This window comes from Dipteris shenzhenensis, chromosome 27 (assembly GCF_047967505.1).
Source record: "Dipteris shenzhenensis isolate YYH24624 ecotype China chromosome 27, Dip_SZ_1.0, whole genome shotgun sequence".
NCBI lineage: Eukaryota > Viridiplantae > Streptophyta > Polypodiopsida > Gleicheniales > Dipteridaceae > Dipteris > Dipteris shenzhenensis.
In genome coordinates this window covers 455,468-468,981 of record NC_141622.1, presented here as the reverse complement: position 1 = coordinate 468,981, position 13,514 = coordinate 455,468, and positions in this window count along the sequence as shown.

Here is a 13,514-nt window from a genome sequence, read left to right as displayed (position 1 = left end):
CATGACATAAGATTGTATGGTACAGAGCTCTTACAACCACCTTGATCTCTAGCTACAAGGATTGATTTGCATCAACCATAAGGTTTTTTTTTAAATGTTAGCAGAACAATGCATTTAGCATTAGGAGAAATTTAAAATAATGTTATATGCTCAACTTGTATTCTACATGTAGAGGACCTAGTACAAATAGACACATCTCCCACAAAACTAGAAATTATTGATGTTCAAATATTTGACCTATGGATGACCATCATTACTCTACTCCATTGGTACAAATTCCTTGGAACAAAATAAAACTTGAACTATGTTGCCAGAGGGATGCAAATTCCTTGGAACAAAACAAAACTTTTGATACATGCAGAATTTAACTCTTTGACACCAAAAATGAGCTGAAAAAGCCCAAAAACCTTGAAAACGATTGCAAACCTAGTTACCTTTTAATAAAAGCCCAAAATGCCATCTATAAAAAAGTTTTTGGCACCCTGTCTTTGTAGCTTGTTGGTGAGCTATTGTTTCAAGCTATTTATGCTTAGCTCAATGAATGCACAAATGCAATGATGCTTGGCTAATGCTTGCTTGGGTGCGTAGGCACACAAGGGAGGGGCAAGGGGAGGATGCGCGCAAGGGGGGGGTGCGCATGCGCACATGGGGTGGTTGTTGGGGGGGGCATGTACATAAGGGGGATGAGAGAAGGATGGGGGTGCGCATGCGCACAAAGCAAGGGGCGAGGGGATGCACGCAAGGGGAGGTATGCGCATGCAGACAAAGGGGGGGGCGAGGGGATACGCACAAGGGGGGATGAGGGAGGGGGGGCACATGCCTCCCCTTGTGTACATGCCGCATAACCCCCCCCCCCCAATGCCCCCCCCCCCCCCCCCCACACCCCATGCCCCCCCCCTCTTGCGCGCATGTTGCATACCCCCCCCACCCCCACCCCCCATGCCCCCCCCCTCCTCCCACTCCCCACGCCCCCCCCCTAACCCACCATGCCCCCCCCTCCCTTGCACGACATCCCCCCCACCCTTGCACTCCATGCCCCCTCCATTGGGTGTTTCCTATGTTTAAGAAATATATTGGCTAGTTTTATTATTATTTTTACTTGCATGGTGATATGCAAGAATTATAACTAGCCACTAGCTATATAGTTTATTTCTATAGGTCTCCTCTTCGTGGTCATATTTAGTGTGATAACTATACGAGATCTTCTGACATTCATATCCATAAGGCATGATTCTTTGTAGGCTCAACAAATGACCCCCAAATTGGGAACATTGGGTTGACTCCACTTGTCTATTGTGTTGTGTGTCTTCTTGAAGACACCAACATTGGTAGCAAGATGCTTAAAAAGTTTCATTCAATGTTTAATGAAAATTTGTGACCATGTCTTTTCCCTTCTCAAAGAGCTATCAAGTAGTACAAAAGGTTACAATTATTGTCGGTGATGGACCACATGAGGAGAGAAGCAAGGATTCCGTTCGAATTGGCCTATTTGCCTACTCCCTTCATCAAATTTTAATGGGTATTTGTCTATTGCAATAACAATTACTAAAGCCATTGGGCGACATTTGAATTTTTCACTTGAAACCTCTTATAATTAGTGATTATAGCAAGTTTGAGGGATAGCCTCCCATGACTCTAGTCGACAATTTTTTGAACTCTATGTGAATAATGTTCAATAGATTCAATCGGTCAGTGGTCCAAAGTAGGCCAAGAGGAGAAAAGTCTATATGGAAATGGTAGCTCCAAATTTTGCTATGAATTGTTCCCTGACATTTTTCCAATTAACAATAGATGTGGGGTGTAGGCATACATAGTATGTCCTAGCTTGATCTTTGTATGTTTGTGCCAAGTACACCATTTTGTGTAAATATTGTTACATTGCTAAAATATTCAAGCTCTTTAAGCTACAATTGATGTTTCTCTCTCATTACACCATGGAAATCTAGGAATGGGAATACAAAATCTTGTGGATGTGGGGTCATTATAGGTGGGAGGACTATTAAAAAACTAGAAATCCTTTCCATTAGAGATACTACCAAAGCATCAGGTGTGATAGTAGCACTCCAAGTGGAGCAAGTGTAAGTGGTAATTGAGGCAGAGATGGTAGTTGCAAAATCATTGGAAGAGAGCTCATGTTTTCTTAGCTTCTATCATCAAGATCGACCACTACTTGGTCTCTTATGTTGAAGTGATCAACAGTGTGAGATCATTGGAAGGAGGGTTCTCCTATCTGGGAAGATGCTAATCGATCAAGACTTGAATCCCATAGGATTTGAGATTTTCTCTTCAATGTTCTCTTCTAATTGTTCATTGGACTTTGGGATCAAATTGTTAGTCCCTCATCCCCTCTCTTCTTGCCCTTCTTGCCCATGAACTTTGTTGTGGAAGCATTAAAAGCTATTTAGGATTTGTGATTCCACATTTGACTCAAGTTTTCTAAATGGGGAGAAATTATTTAAGATCAAACAAAATGTGTTCTAGGATAGTACCTAGAAAAGTTATTGATTCTTTAAATATAGAAGGAATTGAGGGTGGATTCATCATCCGACAATAGGATCACCAACCGAGATCTATGGGCTCTTGTGGTAAACATACTAGATGTTGAAAAATTTTCAATCCAACTTTCAATCACACATTAACCTCATGGCCAGGGAGAAACTTTGACAACTTTGACTCTAATGAAGGTAGAAACCTTAACGTTCAACACTTTTCAACATTGAGTATTAGATTCATCCTCTATTCCGTAGGAAAACAAAGCTTCAAACTCTGAAGTTCTTGTTCAACTTTACCTTGTAAGACTTTCAAATGAGACTAATCAAGCCTACTTCATTATAATTTCTCTACTCTTTAACATTTGTGAAGCACATATATCCCCTTATTTGATAAATGTGAGAGAGATGAGAAATGGTTGACAAAATTTTAAAAAAAAAATTATACATATAACAAATGCTAAGAGTTAAGAAAATAAGTGCCTATCTCTTAGCCACTCCTAATTTCTTATAGTATTGAGCTCCTCTATGAAATCCTAGTTCCTCTATCCTCTCTTTTTCCCCAAAATGGGCTATTCTATTATCACTTAGTACATAGAATTGGTTATGGTCTCAAATGCCACAACTGAGATTGTTTCCAACACTCTATAATCCTTTTACACCATGCACAACTAGGGGTATTTGATTCACAATCAAAGTAGGTCCCTGTTTGCAATGTTGTTAAGCAAGGCCATAATCTTGATCAAGGAAGTCTACCATCCATTGAACATGTCAATTTCTTCTTTAGCCAACTCCATGCTACTTGAAAATCTCCCAAGTCTAGGTCTTGGCATTTATCTAGCCTTCTTGTGATCGCTCCACCTATTCTTCTTTTCTATAAGATCTTCCAATACGACATTCCTCTCGACACTCAACATTCTTCTTGACATTCACAGCATTTGCAATTTTCTTTTTCATATTCCTTCCTACGTAAGATAGCTCTCCCTTTTTGTCCCCCATCGCCTCCTCTCCCTTCTATCTCTCAATCCTCTCTCTCAATTCCTCCTATCGCTTTCCCTCTCCTCTCCCTCCCATCGCTTTCCATCTCCTCCCCCTTTCCCTCCCATCACTTTCCCTCCCTTCGCTTTCTCTCTCATCTCCCTCCCATCGCTAGGGTAATGGCACTGCGATGTGTCATGGTACCCATACTCCTACAATGCTCCCAATAGAGAGCCTACCTGGCATATAGATGGGGGCATTCATGTCGTATGGTTTTGTCTGCACACCCTATACCAAACTACGTCATTTCACAAAAAAGTTATGCAAATTATCTTTAATGCCTCTAAGGTTAAGAAGGCCACCTTTATGCCAACAATCCCTAATAGCTCTACTAAATTATTGCCACCTATTGTGAGTGTACACTAGAAAGTTTAAAATTGAACACAACTTTTCAAAGCTATAGATGTTGGACACTGCAGCATGAGAAATGGATTTGTTGATGTGATTTGGATTATTTTCTATAAACATGAAGACATTTGGAGTTATAATATCAAGTTATGGCAAAGAAAAACTAGCTTCCAAGGCCCCCAAGCATGCCTAGGGCCTTGGATAGAAAGTTAATTATTTTAAACAATACTTTCAAAGTTGTGTATTCAACGATGACTCATGTGTCGTGGTTGTAACTGACCCCAATAAGGAAGCTCATGAAAGATGGATAGCCTCTTCATACCAAGAGAAGGCTCCTCTCCAATAAAAGGTATAGAGCATGACCTTCATATCAGAGTTCTACTTTAAGCAAAAGGTGAGCTCCCCTAATTCTAACCCTAATCTTTGTACAACTCTCCTTTGCTCTCAACTAATGTATGTACATGTATTTACATTATTGTACACTTCTCTTGGCTCCAATACAATGCTCCTCTTTGTGGAGATTGCCATTTCGCCGTATGGTTACAAAGACATGTTAACTCATGTGGTTAATGTGTTAGCCCATGTGGTTGACATGGCCCCCCTTCCTGAATTTGATCCATCCTTAGATCAAGGAGGATGGAAGTTGTTTTTTGCTAAGAGGGCTTCTTAATGTTGATGGAACAAGATTTAAGTGGGTCTTCAATGATCTATAGCTGTTGGAAGCCCGTTGTTATGGATCTGGCTATGAGAGCTCCTTGGAATGGGATCATTGGAATGTTGGTATCCCCCATTGTTACCTGTAGGTGCTTCAAGTTCAATTGCTCAGACCCTTGTGCATTGGTGGGTGTGAGAGTGTATGGGAAGTGAGATGGTAGGTTAGCAATAATGCATGTGCATGGTCAAGGTGGGAATTAGTGCCTAAGTATGGCTTATAAAGGGTCAGTGGGTTTGCCCACGAGGTGGATTTGGGTAGTCAATATTTTGTTGGTTACAAATGTACAACTAAGAATATCTTGGCCCATTCTGTCTTTGATAGATATTCAAGATGTAGACAGTTGCTATTAGGAATTTCTTTTTTGAAGCCCACAGACTTGTAGCCAGCCAAGACCTTTGGTCAAGTAATCTGATTACAAACCATGGATTCAAGATCATCCAGTTTGATTGAACTTTAAATTTCTTTTTTCTATACCAACCTTGAATCTTTAGGTTGAAGGTGTAAAGACCCTAGTGAGGTTAGAGTGTGGTGAAACTATGTTAGTGGAAGTGGATTAGTAGAGGATATGGTGAGTGTGTTATGGCGATATGTGAGTGTGATTATGAGTGTGTGTGCTGTGGGGGCTTGAGAAATTTCACTTGTTTAGGCTATGAGAAATTCATCGAATTCTTCTTTGATGTACGGGAGGTACAAATGTTTTTTAATCAAATTTCAACTTTTTGACAATGATGGCCCTTGGCAAGGAGCTGAAATTGTACTTGTCGGTTGGCATGGTTTTCAAGTAGAGTACTGAAATATAAGCCATTAAAGCATGATCTAGAGTTATGGCCCATAGTGTGTAATTGAGAAGTGGCCAAGTTCCCTTATGATGTGTTGGCAGCATATATAGTCTTTGGTGCATGCACTGATGGTGATTTGATAAGGTTTTGATCGAGGGTGCTGAAATAGAATTTCAGCAGGCATGTTTACTTTGCCCAAATCATGATGACTTCTGTGTGTGAAGTGCTTTCTAGACATCCCTAACGTGAGAACATTATGCACCCTTTCAAACATGTGCTATGAGATGGACTAGGGAAATGCAATGATGTGGCCTGACCTTAGAGTGTGTGGAGTGATGCATGAAAATTGTAGGTGAGTGTTAGAGTGTAGTGGCAACCACCAGTTATTACAGATAGCTATCCTCTTTTGCCAATCAATCTAGAACTTCACCATCCAACACCATGCCCTACCTAAGATAACATGTTCATCGCTTATACGCATGGGCATGATGAAAAAGTGTGTGTATACCTTATGGGTATCCACTATCAGTAGCACATCAACATATCCCCTAACTTGCATGCTTTTACCATTTTTTAACTTAGAAGATGTAACACCGTATTAGATAAAATGGGACAAAAGTTGCACTTTGGGAATTTTGAAATTGGGTGGATTTCATTAAATTTGGGAAAGGTTTCATTAAATTTGGGAAAAGTTTCATTGATTGTGGGAATTTTGCCAATATTGAAATATACTATTATTTGAAAATGCCAATGATTATGAAAAAATTCATTGGTTATGAAACGTTTCATTGGGTATAACAATTGGAACAAAGCATTTGTGGCAGAGTTTGAAAACATGTATTTGGTGGTGTTAAGAAACACCGTTTGGGGACAACATGTATATTTTACTTGAGATGTTAATAAACACCAATTGGTGGTGTTAACAAACACCATGGAAAGTGAACCACTAGAAACAAAGTAGTTGCTAGTGAAAGATAGCTTTTGAAAATTGTCATATTAATAATATGCAAATATGCATCGATAGGATAACAATGATTGAGAAATATCACATGAGAGTACATATTAAAATGAAAGTTTGGGACATCAAGAAGGAGAAAATGATCACCATTTTCTATTCTTTGATACCAAACAAGCTCTCCTATGCTTTGATACATACATTCTATGGAATCTTAATCTTCTTGGGTCTATTTATGGCTTTTGATGTCCATGACTAGACCACTGCATCAATACACTCCCACACCTATGGATCCAACCTATTCTCTACCCAATACTTGTTCCAGCAGTCAACATAAGCATCTGCATCACTAAGTCCCTTTCTCTTAACTGATTTTGCCCAATACTGAATTAATAATTTCTTGAAGTTAGGAGATGCAACATCCATCTCGACACTTGATATGGCAACCCCAAGCCATATGAAGTCACCTTCCTTAACATCCACCATTGGTCTAAACTCTTCCCTTGGCTTACTTTTTAGAGGCCTGCAATAGTGAGATCATTCCATTCCTCATAGCCTTGGAACTCATTATTGCAAGCATCTATATCCTCCTCCTCATCAGGCAATTGTGTTCTTGGCCAAAATATCTATACACTCCTATCTCTAAGATGTTTCTTGTTCAAGCTCCCCGATCATGGTTTTCCAGTAGTCTGTCACTGGCCTAATATCACTGGCCTAATGTAGGACTCATACAATGCATTCTTTCTACTTGCACATCTCTCCCAGAACTTAATGTAATCCTTTATCCTTGAAATAAATTGCAAGTGATCTCTCACAAATGCAGCCATTGGAAGTATCTCCGGGCAACCTATAGGCAACAATAGTTGACCCTCACTATCTTTCTTCCACAGCTCAATTCCCCCTTCAATGGGCATGCAGTTTAGTGATTTTGGATGCACCTTGTACTGCATCATAGGTTTCTCACCTTGCATGAGAAAATGGGTTTGCATGACCAGCCAATAAGAAATGCCCATCACATAAGTAGCAATCCACATAATCCTTGAAGTTAAGAACCCGTGTAAGAAGAAATGGTGCTGGAGAAGCTGATGTACATTTTTTGAATGTGTCCATCACATGAGGAAAAGTGAACATTTGTCCCACTCGCAAACTCTCAGAGAACCTACTGAACATGTCCTCATGTGTGTGCCCTACCATCAAGAAGCCTAATTGAACTGTCTTGAAAATTCCCCTTGCTACAAGAAGAGAAAGATATGCAAACAAGTATCTATTTTTGTTCTCAGACCCACAAATATCTAGTTGGAGCAGCAAGTTCTTTGGCAACTTTTGGTATGTTGGCTCAACAGCAACGTTTCCATCAGAAGAGGGTAGGTTTTCGCGAGTAGCTGATGGCAACAAATTCCTACATGTGTCTGCATCACTCGCAATGAAAGTTGTCATGGCATCCATGGAAGACTTAGGGTCACTCTCCAGTATAGCAGTCTCTAGATTTGAATTTGTGATCGTGGCATCTACTATTTCAGACAAACCAGGTCCCCTTGTGGAAATATGTGCACCTTCAACACTGTAATGGGAGTCCAAAGCGTTTCTTGAGCATAAAGCATTCAAAAGGCGAGCACGGCTTCTTGGAATCCCATTAGTAGCAAGGTCTCTGAGTTCATGCATATCCATCCTCTCTAGGTTGCGCAAACAAATTGAGAGCAATCCAATTGTCACGTTGGGATCAAATCGCCATTGAGGGTGAAGTGTCCATAATGACCTTGTCCATGCCCATGGGTAATCATTCCAATGAGTGAAATATGTAATTGCCATGTAGAATCAGTGTCCTTGGACCTCACCCGAAGTCTTGGAATGTTATCTTTTTTTCATCCATCTTATCATGGATTATGCATACATTCTTTTTTGGATCCATCTCGAGGTACCTACACCATGCATAGTACAAGTTCTTGCAACTCTGTTGCTGTATCGTATGCATCTTTCTCTCCTCCATCAATGAATTGCACTCATCTTGACTTTTTGTGGCTGTTAATTGCACATTGATCCGACTACACAAGCTACATTTAGAGAATTTACTTGTCTTAGCAAGGGCTACATTTTTTAGTTTGATTTCCAAATCCTGCCAAATGTGGATGTGGATAGGCTCTAATAACCACGATTAAGAGAAGTGTTGACCTCACGCCTGACGTTTATCTTCTTATACACTTCAAGTATCACTTGTTGTGTCTCTCTAGAACCATTCTACATGGTTCTACTCTTGTGAGGCATATGCTCTGTGCTATTATCCACAAAGTGTTGAATGAGAGCCCTCCTCATACCTGTGTGCACCTTGCTCCCCCTCACAATCCCAGAATTCCCATGCACATATCATTGCACACCACTCTCAAATTGCTTCCTCTATCAATAAAATGATACCTAGGATTCCATGCATCTCATACCATGCTCTACAACACACATCTCGACCGTTTACCTGGAAGTTGTAGCATATCCTCCCAGCATAGTCACGATTCCAAGCCGTTGACAACATATCGTATATAAAGTTTGTACGAGACTCCAAGGAGCTGCCCCAAAAATTCTTCCTCACAAACATTAAGAGGTTTCGCTCAGCATGTTGGCAGCACCTACTGCCACAACAATCAATGGACGAAACTTGTTGCACCGACTCTAGGGACATTTTGTACATTGGCGTTGGAGGCTCCCTTTGCTTAGGCACCCTACTAATGAAAGTGTACCTTCTTTTCTTTGAAGGTGGAGCATCCTTTTTCAAAATTTGATCATTGACCACCTCATCTGTGCCACCAACTTGGCTCATGGCCACATATTGTTGCAATGGGCTTCCATCAAGTAAGGTAATCTACTTGATGGCCATTTAACTAGGCTGAGAGATCCGACATCTTGCATAGAAGACTCTAAGTCACTTCTTATAATTTGTTCTTTCTTTTCAATACCCACACCAATGCAATCGTTACCCAATAAATCAAAGTTTATAGAGTCACTCGGGAAAACATACAAGATCACACCTTCCCCCATGGTCTTTGTTTTGTTGTCATCCCACAAGATAACCTTTTTCTCTTTCCAAGATTGATAGATGCAATTGTAAGTTTCCAATGAAGAAATTGGTATTGCCTCAATATAAGGTTGCTCATGCTCACTTGATGTGGCTTCTTGAGTTACCGAATCATCTAAAGAATCACCAACATGTCTGAGGCCACTTGACAACACTCCAAATTGCCTCACCAATAAGCACTGCATCCATTGTGGGAAATGGCAAGAGCATGTCACTATTGATAGACTTCTCCACTATCACCAATACATTTTCTGCCCCAATCTTCACACCACTAAAGTAGCCCTCTAGATCTATTACACACACAGCACCAATTGCAACCACTTCATTCCCCACCACCATCATGACCTTGTTCCCACATTTGATAGCCATCCCCTGCCATTATGATTACAAGAAATGGAATTTTGAAAAAATTACAACCAAAGAATTTCATAAGACCAACAGAGAATTATGCTAGTCTATCCTTGCAATGAAGAGAATGGCACCAGTGCCATTCTACATGTGAGATTGTGGAGAATGGAGCTGGTGCCATTCTCCATGTGAGCCTAGATTTCTTATAGAGAATGGCACTAGTGCTAATCTCCATTGTGGGTTTTTGGAGAATGGCACTAGTGCCAAACTCCAGAATCCATGAATGGGTCTAATAAAAAATTTAATGAAAGCATGAATTATTTCCCTTAAAAATTTAGCAGTTTGATAAAACTTTCTCTAAATTCCAAATGTAGAGATTGGCACCAGTGCCATTCTCTACAATCACACATGGATAATGGCACTGGTGCCAATCTCTAAGTGAGTCTAGCAATTTTTAAATTTCCCCATGTGGAATGAATTTGGGTTTGTGGAGAATGGCACTGGTGCCAATCTCCATTAAACAACATGGACAGTGGCACCAAAGCTATTCTGCATAGGGAAACTTAAAATTTGCTAGACCCTCATGGAGATTGGCACCAGTGTCATTCTCCATGTGGGTTTGTGAAGAATGGCACTGGTGCCATTCTCCACAATTCCACATGGAACCTCCAAAAACCTTCTGGGGAACAGATCTAGATAAAATTTACACGAAATTATTTTTCTAAAATTTTATAATGATTTTCATGAAAACCTCCCGTGCAATATGAGACATTCTGGAGATTGGCACTAGTGCCACGCTCCAAAATCCCACGTGTAGATTGGCACCACAACCATGCTCCACAATCTTACAAGTAGATTGGCAATGGTGATAATCTCCACATGGGATTTTGTAGATTGGGACTGGTGCCAATCTACAAAATCCTCCTGGTGGAGAATGGGCTACATAAAATTTCTTTGAAATTATTTTTCTAAAATTTTTGGTAATTTGGAAAAATATAAAAAATGAAAGATTAAGGTTGGTGGATTCTTGTCTGTTAGAGAGAGAGAAAGAGAGAGAGAGAGAGAGAGAGAGAGAGAGAGAGAGAGAGAGAGAGAGAGAGAGAGAGAGAGAGAGGTTTTGGGTTTCTAGTGTATCAATGTTTACAATAGTTTCAACGATTTAATAGATTAATGTTCTATTCTAACCCTAAACTAGGACTTCATAGACTAATACTAAACTATGGTTTAATATAGGAATGTTAAACTAGGATTCAATAGACTAATTCTAAACTAGGATTTAATGGACTAATGTTATACTAGAATTTAATGGACTAATGCTATACTAGGATTTAATAAATTAATGTTAAACTAGGATTTAATAGAATAAGGTAAAACTAGGATTTAATAGACTAATTTATGTTCCATTCTAATGTTAAACAAGGATGTAATATGCTAATCCTAAACTGGGATTAGTCTATTTAATCATTGTCAAAATGAAGGTTTGGTCTATTAAACTAGGATTAGTCTATATAAATCTATAATCATTGAATTTAAATAACATCAATTGAGGCATTTCACTCTAAGTGGTTTAAGCATATATTTTTATATTTTTTAAACATACTATACACACACACACACACACACACACACACACACACACACACACACACACACACACATACATACATATATATAAGATACATGCATACATACATACATACATATGTAGATACATACATACATAAATAAATATATATATATATATATACACACATATATATATTTATACATACTTATATTTATTTTTTCCAACATACATATATTTCTATTTCTATATATATATTTATATATATATATATTTGTATATATAAATAATTACTTAAAAATTTTTTAATTCCAAAATTTGAAATTGTAAAATTTGAAAATCACAAAAGGAGAGCATTGAAAGCATTGATTTAGCTACTGAAACAACCTTGAAAGTTTTTTAGTAATAATTTTTTATAGTTAATATAAACATTCATATATAATACATCGATAGAGACATCAATAGTCATATTGCCAATTTGTATTAATGCTTTTATACTTTTATTTTAAAACATCATTTATAAATTATGTAAAAAAAACCATCGCAAAGAGGATTACCAAAAAGCGAGCGACAAAAAGCGAGCAAGCCAAAAAAAGCGAGCGATAAAAAAAAATAAAAGATTTATAAATCCCCCATTTTAGTAGCAAAAAATAATAACTTATTCAAAAGTGCATATGTTCCCTCAATGCCAGAAGGTTAAACATGCATATAACTTTAAAGCCATTAACACTAATTTCACATCATCCATGAGACAGTTTGTATGTTTAACTTCCAAGTCATTGTTTGTATCAAAGACAAACCCTACTGCAATCAAGTTCTCTCTTTCCACTAGAGTAATTGAGATCATCTTTCCAAGGACTCCTTGCATGGATTAGTCTAGATTCCATGCATATGTAAATGCTTAGGTTTTTTAACTCTGTTCACTCTTGGAACAAAACCCATGTTTCTTTGTTACTGCAAAAATATCCTTCCCTAATGATTTATTCTTACCTCCCACTAATCTTACCAATGCAGCAAATTGGCCACAAATTCATTTTTTGGTGCATTAAATTTTACTAGATGGTGCACAAAGACATGATAATCGTCTAAAGTACGCCTTGCCATTTGATTTGATATGTAACATGACCCCGTTTGGACTTGTAAATCAAAAGATACAGGGATGTGAAAATGTCCTCTTTTGGGCCAAAACAGGGAGCGCGTTAACGCGCTCCCTGTTTTGGCCCAAAAGAGGACATTTTCACATCCCTATATTTTGGCAAGATGTCAACATTTGATTGTTTTGGCCCAAAAGATGAGTTTTTTACATCCCTGCATCTTTTGATTATCAAATATAAATGGCATAATGTTACATATCAAATCAAATGACAAGGCATGATTTAGATGAATATCATGCCTTTTTGCACCATCTAAAAAACTTGTGTGCATCAGAATATAAATTTTGTGACACAACCACCTTTTTGAATACTTTGTACTTCAAGCAATTATTTTATAAAAAACTTAGATTCTTTCTTTGCTTGCTTGATTTTCCAACCACTTCAACTAATTGTCGCTCGCTTTTTTGGGCTCGCTCGCTTTTTATCGCTCGCTCTATCGACTGCCTCGCAAAGAGGATGGTAGTCATTTCGCAAATTTAGCATAGGTTCATTTGATTTCAAATTTATATATATATATTTTAACTCTAAGAGCAAAAGGGGAAAAAAACGATGTCCAAGGGCTCTAAAGAAGAGATGAAAAAATTGAAATGTAAAAATAGACCAAAACTCATTAGGCACCCAAAAGCCAAAAAAAAAAAATCACAAAGACGGTATGAAACTCTAGGACCTACCTGCTCTTCCCCTTCTGTGCCCTTCTGATTATGAGCCTCTGCGCCTCTGCCTCTACCTCCACACCTCCGCCTCTGCCTCCACCTTTGTTTGCATGCCGTTGTACATCATGGCAGTGACTGTGCCTCTATTGCTTCCCATCCTGTGCCAAAGTATTTCCACCCTGTGCAAAAGCTTCATGTCTGAATCGATCCGATTCCCATAGTCTGTGGCAGCCTTGGCCCCTGAGCCTGACTTCCCCAGCTCCTAGCCATGCCCACCACCCCCTTTGGCTCCTTGTAGACCTCGCTTTGTGTGCCTTGCGCCATCTTTGGCTCTCCTTTTCCTTCTCCTACCACTCCAATATATGCTCCTATTGAGATGTGGTCTTTTGTTCTTTAAAAAATTCAAACTA